Genomic DNA, 8,434 nt, shown 5'->3' with positions numbered 1-8,434 from the left:
GTCTCCTCCAAAGGCCACATCATGGCTCTCAGTCAAGTGACCTTTCCCTCTTATCATCCGCACAAGCAGAGAAGATGGGCCAGTGACAACTGGTATAAGATTTTTGTTTGCAAGTTTCTTAAACTTCCTGGAATGAAATGCTGACTCACTGTTAGAAATGATCCTGTATTTTAGATCCAGGATTCCTGGGATCCAATAAATAGGGCAGGGGTCAGTTGGATTTCAATAACTTCCTATTGTGCCTACAAATAACTGACACGATTGCAGCAGAGATCTGACACAGAAATAGTAGCATATGGAGTTATTTGAAAAATAATACTCCAAGTTATATTCTTCTGCTACTTTCTCAGAGTACATTATTCTTTTCTATCAGAGCATTTATAATTTTAATGGTATATTTGAGTCCTTATTTGTTAATGTTCATCTCTTCAACTTACCAGGGAGCTCCAAGAGGGCAGGAAACTTATCCTTTACTATTATTGTTATTATTTTTGAGGTACGACTTACCTACATAAAAACACACAAATCTTAAGTACACAGGTTGATGAGTTTTTATGTATATATACACCCACATACCTACCACCTATGTCACAATAGAGACCATTTTCATCACTACAGAAAGTTTGTAATGTCAATTCCAAGTCAGTACTCTGACATATACATATGGGTTAATTTTTCCTGTTCTTGAATTTCATGTAAATGGAAATATGCAGTATATATACTCTCTTATGTCTGGTTTTTTAAAAAACTCAATATAAATGTTTTTGAGATTCATCCATATTTTTCTATGTCTCCAGCTTTTTTCCCTACAAGTATAATATTCTGTTATATGAATATATCACAATTTATGTACCATTTTCCTCAAATTGATGAACATTTGAGTCATTTCTAGTTTTAGCCACAAAGAATAAAGTGTCTTATAGAAGTCTTTTTGTGACAACACATTCATTTCTTTGGGCTATATACCTAGGGTGGAATTCCTGAGTCACAGGGTAGAGATATGTTTAACTTCAGTATACACTACTAAGCAGTTTTCCAAGATAGTTGTACCATTATACACTTCCCCAAGTAGTGACTGAAAGTTCTCGTTGCTCTACAACTTTGTCAAAACAGTGTTGTCAGTCTTTTGGTTTTAGCCATTCTGTTTGGTGTGTAATGATATTTAATTGGGGTTTCAATTTGCATTTCCTTGATGAGTAATTAGGAAATGAAAATCTCCTTCAGGATGATACTTTCTTTCCCATATCTTTAAGTAGACTATTTGTTGGTTGACCAGAGGTTGGGTTGACTAAATATAGATGCCGGTATCATTATATTTCCTGCTTTCTGCTGGCCCAGTTTATTCGAGTTCTTTCTTCACTTAAAGTGAAATTTTAAAAAGCATAGAATTTCTTTTAGAAGTTTTACCTGCACTTTCTGAGACATGAAGAGAAATCATCTCAGTAGAAAGAATTTTCCTGGGGCCATTATTTCTAAAAGTGGTTCTAAGAGAGCTTTTGCAGGCTAGTGTACTGGGTTGAATATATTCTACCCTCCCCAAATTCATACCTACCTAGAACTTTAGAATGTGACTTTTTTGGAAATAGGATCTTTGAAGATGTAATTAGTTAAGATGAGGTCATACTGGATTATGGTGGGCCCTAAATCCAATGTGGGTATGCTTATAAGAAGGCCATGGGAAGACGCAGACACATACAGGGGAAAGAAGGCCATGCGAAGATGGAGGCAGAGATTGGAGTGATGCATCTACAAGCCAAGGAACACCAAAGATCCCTGGGAGCTACCAGAAGCTAGGAAGAGGCAAAGAAGGATTCCTCCCTAGAGCCTTCAGATGGAGCATGGCTCTGCTGACACCTTGATTTCAGACTTCTAGCCCACAGCATTAAGATTAAATTTCTGTTGCCTTAAGTCACTCAGTTTGTGTTAATTTGTTATGGCATTCCTAGGAAACTAATACAGATGGCTTAATGGAGAACTTCATATCCAATCAGCTACGAATTCTTAAAGGTACCCCAATATGGTGCACTAGCATAGAAGCTCTGCAGTGGAAATAGCAATGCTTCAGGTGTGATTTTTGGTAAAACTAAATAATCAGATGATGCTGATGAGAAGTGCATCCTTGATATTTCAAGATTCACTAAATATTCAAGGATTAGGTCAAACAATATTTTGGGTTCCACAGGCTCTTAGGAGCTGACTCATTCCTGTTGAAGACTTTCTGTTTCATTTGCCTCAAAGGAGAATGAAAGTCTCTCAAGAGAGGACACAGCTCAGTGCCCGGCACAAAGAAAGAGATCAATAAATATTGCTCAATAAACTTCACAGTAGATGGGTCTCCTTCAGTTGTCAAGTAACAGAAGCCAATTTAGACTTACTTTTATGGGCTCACAGAACTGTGAAGACTGGCAAACAGCTTGTTTCTGGCAGGGCCAGACCCAGGGACTCAGAAGATGCTCTCAAAGGACTGTCTTTCCATTTTTCAGCTCCATGTGAGCTTTATTCTTAGGTACCTTTCTCCCACCTCTCCTTGTAAAGGCAAAGAGAATCACCAGCAACTCTAGGCTTATATAATTCTTGCAGTTAATGATCCTAATGAAAAAAGAAAGGAATGCTTCTTTCTTACTAGTTCCAGAAAAAACAAAGTATAAAGCTCTGACTTATCCTGGGTAACAATAACTATCATGGCAGTGTGGAGAACTCTGGAAAGGCCCAGGTCACATGTGGCTAAACCACTAGGACAGGGAATGGGAGGGATATTTCTCTCAAGAGACCACAGCAAACAAAAAACATATCCATCACTTGCCTAAGCTGTCATTTGGAATCATCTTTGGAAGGGATTGCCATGCTGGTAATTGCTCAGATATTTTTTTTAATAGCTTCCCCTGTTGTCTCTAGAAGTTTCATTCCTCTATCATTCAGCAGTCAGAAGAAAGCAAACCATCAGCAACAACTCTTTTCTGGAGCAAATTTTCCTGGGCTAATATCTAAAATCCAGTAGAATACAACTATAGGATCTCAAAAGGAAGAAAGACACTAATGGAAATTTAAAAGAATAAAGGCTCTAAAAATGAAACATTGGTTCCTAGAAAGAAAAAAGACCCATTTTAAGATCAGCAGAACCAGGTAGCATTGCACGGACTCTTCAAATTTCTGAACCCTGAATGAAATCAAGTGGAATAATCAGTTTGAAAAAATGAAAGGCATCTATGCCTGCAGAACCAAATTAGGCCTGATTGAGATGTTTCGTCGTCACCTCATTGATGACCGAATTCTTTCTCTCTGTCTCCATAGGACAAGGATTAATCAAACTAACTTTTTGACTATTCAAATAAACAGGATTTGGGGTATAAGTAATTTATTTTATGTTTAAAAAGGGGAAAATTGAGTTAGAAATTTTTAGCAGTTAGCATTTATTATGAAATACTTATTATGTCAGGTATTATACTAAATGCTTTATATGAAATAGTTAATCCTCCTAACATCCTTATAAGGCAGATATACCATCTCTCAGATACTTCTAGAATTTTCCCTTCAGCGGTTTTCAAGATATTTTTCAATAATGCATTACAATTTTAAAAGCCTACCTCTAAGGTCTTGAGTATAGAATGAGGAAGTAAAAGTCACCCTGGTCTACGCAGATCACAGAGGATGAAGCCCAATAACACGTGTAAGGGCATTCTGCGGCATGCTGGCAAGATGGCGGTGCTCAGGGCTCTGTGCAGCCTCCGGGGTGTCACAGCCCAGGTGCTGCAGCCCGACTGCCAATTCAGCCCAGCAGAGGTGCCTGGCAATGGCAGCCAGATGTGGGATGGGTGGAGCAGTTTGGGGGCACTGTTATGTACCCCACCAAGGAAACAGCTCACTGGAAGCCTCCACCTTGGAATGATGTGGACCCCCCAAAGGACACATTGGTGTCGAACCTGACCCTGAACTTTGAGCCCCAGAACACAGCAGCCCATGGAGTCCTGCAGCTAGTGATGGAACTGAGTGGGGAGATGGTGCGGAAATGCAACCCTCACATTGGGCTGCTGCACCGAGGCACTGAGAAGTTCATTGAATACAAGACCGATCTGCAGGCCCTGCTGTACTTTGACCGGCTAGGCTATGTGTCTGTGATGTGTAAGGAACAGGCCTATTCACTGGCTGTGGAGAAGTTACTCAACATCCAGCCTCCACCACGGGCACAGTGGATCCGAGTGCTGTTTGGAGAAATCACTTGACTTTTGAACTACATCATGGCTGTGACCACACATGCCCTGGACACTGGGGCCATGACCCCTCTCTTCTGGATGTTTGAAGAAAGGGAGAAGATGTTTGAGTTCTGTGAGTGAGTGTCTGGGGCTCTGATGCATGCTGCTTATGTCTGGCCAGGAGGTGTGCACCAGGACCTCCCCTTGGGCTTATGGATGACATTTATCAGTTTTCTAAGAACTTCTCCATTCGGATTGATGAGCTGGAGGAGATGCTGACCAACAATAGAGAATTTGGACAGTTGACATTGGGGTTGTAACAGCAGAAGACATACTCAACTATGGTTTTAGTGGGGTGATGCTCTGGGGCTCAGGCATCCATTGGGACCTGTGGAAGACCCAGCCCTGTGATGTTTATGACCAGGTGGAGTTTGATGTTCCTATTGGCTCTCAAGGGGACTGCTATGATAGGTACCTCTGTCGGGTGGAGGAGATGAGCCACTCCCTTTGAATCATCTCACAGTGTCTGAAAAAGATGCCTCCTGGGGAGATCAAGATTGATGATGCCAAAGGGTCTCCACTTAAACAAGCAAAGATGAAGACTTCTATGGACTCACTGATTTAACACTTTAAGTTGTATACTGAGGGCTACCAAGTTCCTCCAGGGGCCACATATACTGCCACTGAGGCTCCTAAGGGAGGGTTTGGGGTTTACCTGGTGTCTAATGGCAGCAACCACCCTTATCGATACAAGATCAAGGCTCCTGGTTTTGGCCACTTGGCTGGTTTGGACAAGACGTCTAAGGGACACGTTGGCAGACGTCATTGCCATCATAGGTACTCAAGATATTGTGTTTGGAGAAGTAGGTTAGGGAACGGGGAGCACTGTTGGATCTCCCTGCCTAGCTGCTTCATCTGCAGAATCTGTCCATCATTGGAAATGGGACTGTGTGTGTGTGTGTGTGATGTGTGTGTGTGATGTGTGTGTACACGTACATGAATGCTTAGCTGTCAGGCGTTCTGTGCATGTACTGGAAAAGAAGAAACGATAATAAATCAGCCGCCTTCTGACCCCATGCCACCCCTCCCCCCCAAAAAAACAAAAAAAACACCTGTAAGAAGGGGACTGGCCAGAGTCTGACCCAGCACCTGCAGGGCACTCAGTCTACCCTTGGGCCCTCTTGTTGGTTCCAGGCCTATTCTGTTGCCACTTCCAGCTCCACATCTGGTTGACTGGTCTCGTTAAAGTCCTAAGAACAATGAGAGTCAGGGATTCCTGCTATTTCAGAAGTAATTTTTTTCATATCTGAATATCTGCCGGTAGTTGAGACTTGGGCCTGTGAAGCAATCCTGCACCTTGTCATGACTGAAAATTCTGCTGCAGCAGCCCTCTCCCTGATGCTTTGACTATTTAAAAAAGATTGTTTTCTTTTTTTAACTTTACAAAAGGATATACGATCTTTTACAAAAATTAGAAGTCAGCAAATAAAAGGGAGAAAAGAAACATAGTCTTATCTGACTAATTAATACACTAGTTCAAATCCTGAATCTTTTTGTCTCTCCTTACAAAGGGTTCATGCAATGCAAACTGTCTTGTGATTTGCTTTTTGCATTTAATAATATTCAAGTAAATGTTTTCCTATATCTGCAAATATACTACTATCACTCATAATTGTATAACAGCATAGTATTCCACTGTGTGGCTACAGCTATTTTTACATTTAAAAGTATGGTAGGTGCCATTATGTTCTGATGTTATATTAAAGCAGACATTGAAATGATTAGCTGGGAAATATAAGCAAGAGAACTTTTTAATGGTTGTTTTCCTAGTGGTACCTCAAAGAATTGGTTTGGTTACTTTATCCCCTGAGACCGATGCCTTGTTTCTTACTGCATTAACTTAATTGGTCTGTAGCTCTGAGCTTCTGTGTGTAGATCCTAAATGCCCCTGAAAGGCTAAACAAAAATATTAGATAAACATTTGATGTAGGTTTTCCTGCCAAGAGCCAGAGCTGTCTGCATTGCTCTCCCTGGCACGCTGGTACTGGCTGGAATACTAGCCTTGTTTACGTTTCGTGGGCCATGCAGCATCATTAGACACGGGAGGGAAGGTGCGGGAGGCAAGGGACACTTACAGCCTGCTGCTCCTCGGGCTGCTTTCTCCTTGAACAGACTTCATCTTGTCACTGAAATGATTCTTTGTCATTTGCGGAGACTTCCTGGCAATAACATTTAGGAATAATGCCTTTCTCGTTTTTTTTTCTTGTTTTATCATCCAATATGTAAGACAATGGTCCCTTGCTTACTGCACTATTCTTAGGCTGTTGAGGGGAATGGAAGAGAAAACAGGAGTGTTTGCTAGAGCTTTTGACTCAAGAAAGATCATCTTGCCTTTAAGGAGACTTGGAACGGCTGTGCTGCCCAAGGCCACACCCCTGAAACTGAAATTTCACAACCCATCACCCTACAGTGCAGTAACATATGTACTCAGGGGTTTTATTTTGTAAACATACCTCTGCGGTCTTCCAAGTATGTGCTGTTAACCACTGCACCACCTTTCTGGGGAGTGCCTCTCAAACAGTAGAGCTACAGCTTCCCTGGAGAGCTTTCTCCTAATTTTGACCTTAAAGATAGATCCCATGTTGGTACCACCCCGCTGCTCTCCCTGGCATGCTGCCTCGTGCTGGCTGGCGGGAAGCAGCCTCTGGCAATGGGGCCCTCCATTTCAGATCTGCTAAAGAGCTTTGCATTACTAAGTTCTAAGACCTTTTGTGATGAAATAGAATAGTTGGCAGTCGGAACTGAGGCTATTGTCAGAGGGCAAGAAATGGATAAGAAATGGATAAATTCAGGGGCAGAGGTTGTGTGAGGAACTAGGCATCTTTTTAGAGCTGGGTTTCTCCAAGACCCCCTAAGGGCACACTGCTGTCTTCTGGGACAGCAGTTAGCTTGTTATCTCTGGCCTGGGCCTCTCTCTGGCTGACAGGTCTCTTCCTCTCTCTGCATTTCTAACTTCCATTCTGGCTTCCCTTATTTTGGGAGCTCTTGCTTTGGCCTCTAAAATTTCCCCTGAGTTTAGTGTTTCTGCACCAGACCCAGACTCTTGTGTTTTGACTTGTCAAATGTGACCTCTTTCTTTGTTATTGCCCCCTTCTCCGATCTTGCTCTGCTACCCTGGGATGCAAACCCCTCCCATGGGGGGGGGGGGGTCCTCCACCTCCCAGCCATCTAAGGGACACCTGCTCCTCTTCTGCCCCCTAGTCATCCCAAATGACACTGAAATACCAGGATGCATAATTAACTCCTGGGGTCTGGACCATCTTTTAAAGGCCTACCAGGATCCAGGTCCCTGTGCAGGCTCAGTTGTTTCTCACTAGGTTCGCTTAAAGGCACCACTCTGGCCTGAGATGGCGGTGTGGTGGGACCTGGGCCCTTCCTGCACTGGTGCTCCATAAGCACTGCGTAATGCCTGATAACCCACAGCCACTCATCCCTCCCATACATGTTTTTGCAGGACAGAAATAGAGGAGTAGGAGGCAAACGAGTCATCATGGGAGCATAATCTCCTCTTTGAATAACAGAAATCCCCTGGATTATGGCCTGACTTCCTTTTCCTATATCAGCTTTTGTCCTGAAGGAGACCTCTGCACAGAAGGGAGAGAAAGATCCTTTGCTTATTGCATTTGCCATTTGGGATCAATTATTGAGAGGTGATATATTTATCAAGTGGACAGTCACTAACTGTACTGAACCTTGTCCTGAATGATCCAGAGTTTTCCGTGAGAAGAGCATGAGAAACTCTGAAACACCAAATTAAAACGAGGCTCTACCCATGATCTCAGTGAGAATGAACAAGTCCCCAGTTCCACTGAGATTATTCACTTATGTGTGTCAGCCACTGAGAGAAGTGGCCTTTCCTTGACAATTTGCATTTCATTTTGTGCCTGGAGGCTGGGGTTCTGGATTCCCAGTGTGGTACTCATTCCCACTTGAATATAGCAACAATTGTGTTATGCTGCTATGAGAGTTGCCAAACTCTCCTTATTTGCATGATTAATGCATTTTTCTCATTTGCATTTTTGAGTATAGTACAAGTTCTTTACCCTAGTTCAATGTTTCTCAGACTTTAGTGGGCATCAGAATCTCTTGGAAGAATTGTTAAAATAGATTCCTGGGCCCTACCTCCAAAGATTCTGATTCAGTAGGTCTGATGTGGGGCCTGAAAATTTGAATTTCTACAAGCT

At 42.4% G+C, this 8,434-nt stretch overlaps 1 pseudogene; it reads left to right on the top strand.

The window, feature by feature from the left end:
- Positions 1–3,696: 3,696 nt before the first annotated feature.
- On the top strand, positions 3,697–5,062 carry LOC130854295 (NADH dehydrogenase [ubiquinone] iron-sulfur protein 2, mitochondrial-like; annotated as a pseudogene).
- Positions 5,063–8,434: the final 3,372 nt, after the last annotated feature.

The sequence above is a fragment of the Hippopotamus amphibius genome, chromosome 5 (assembly GCF_030028045.1).
Source record: "Hippopotamus amphibius kiboko isolate mHipAmp2 chromosome 5, mHipAmp2.hap2, whole genome shotgun sequence".
NCBI classification, from domain to species: Eukaryota; Metazoa; Chordata; class Mammalia; order Artiodactyla; family Hippopotamidae; genus Hippopotamus; species Hippopotamus amphibius.
This window is presented reverse-complemented; position numbering and strand designations above follow the sequence as displayed.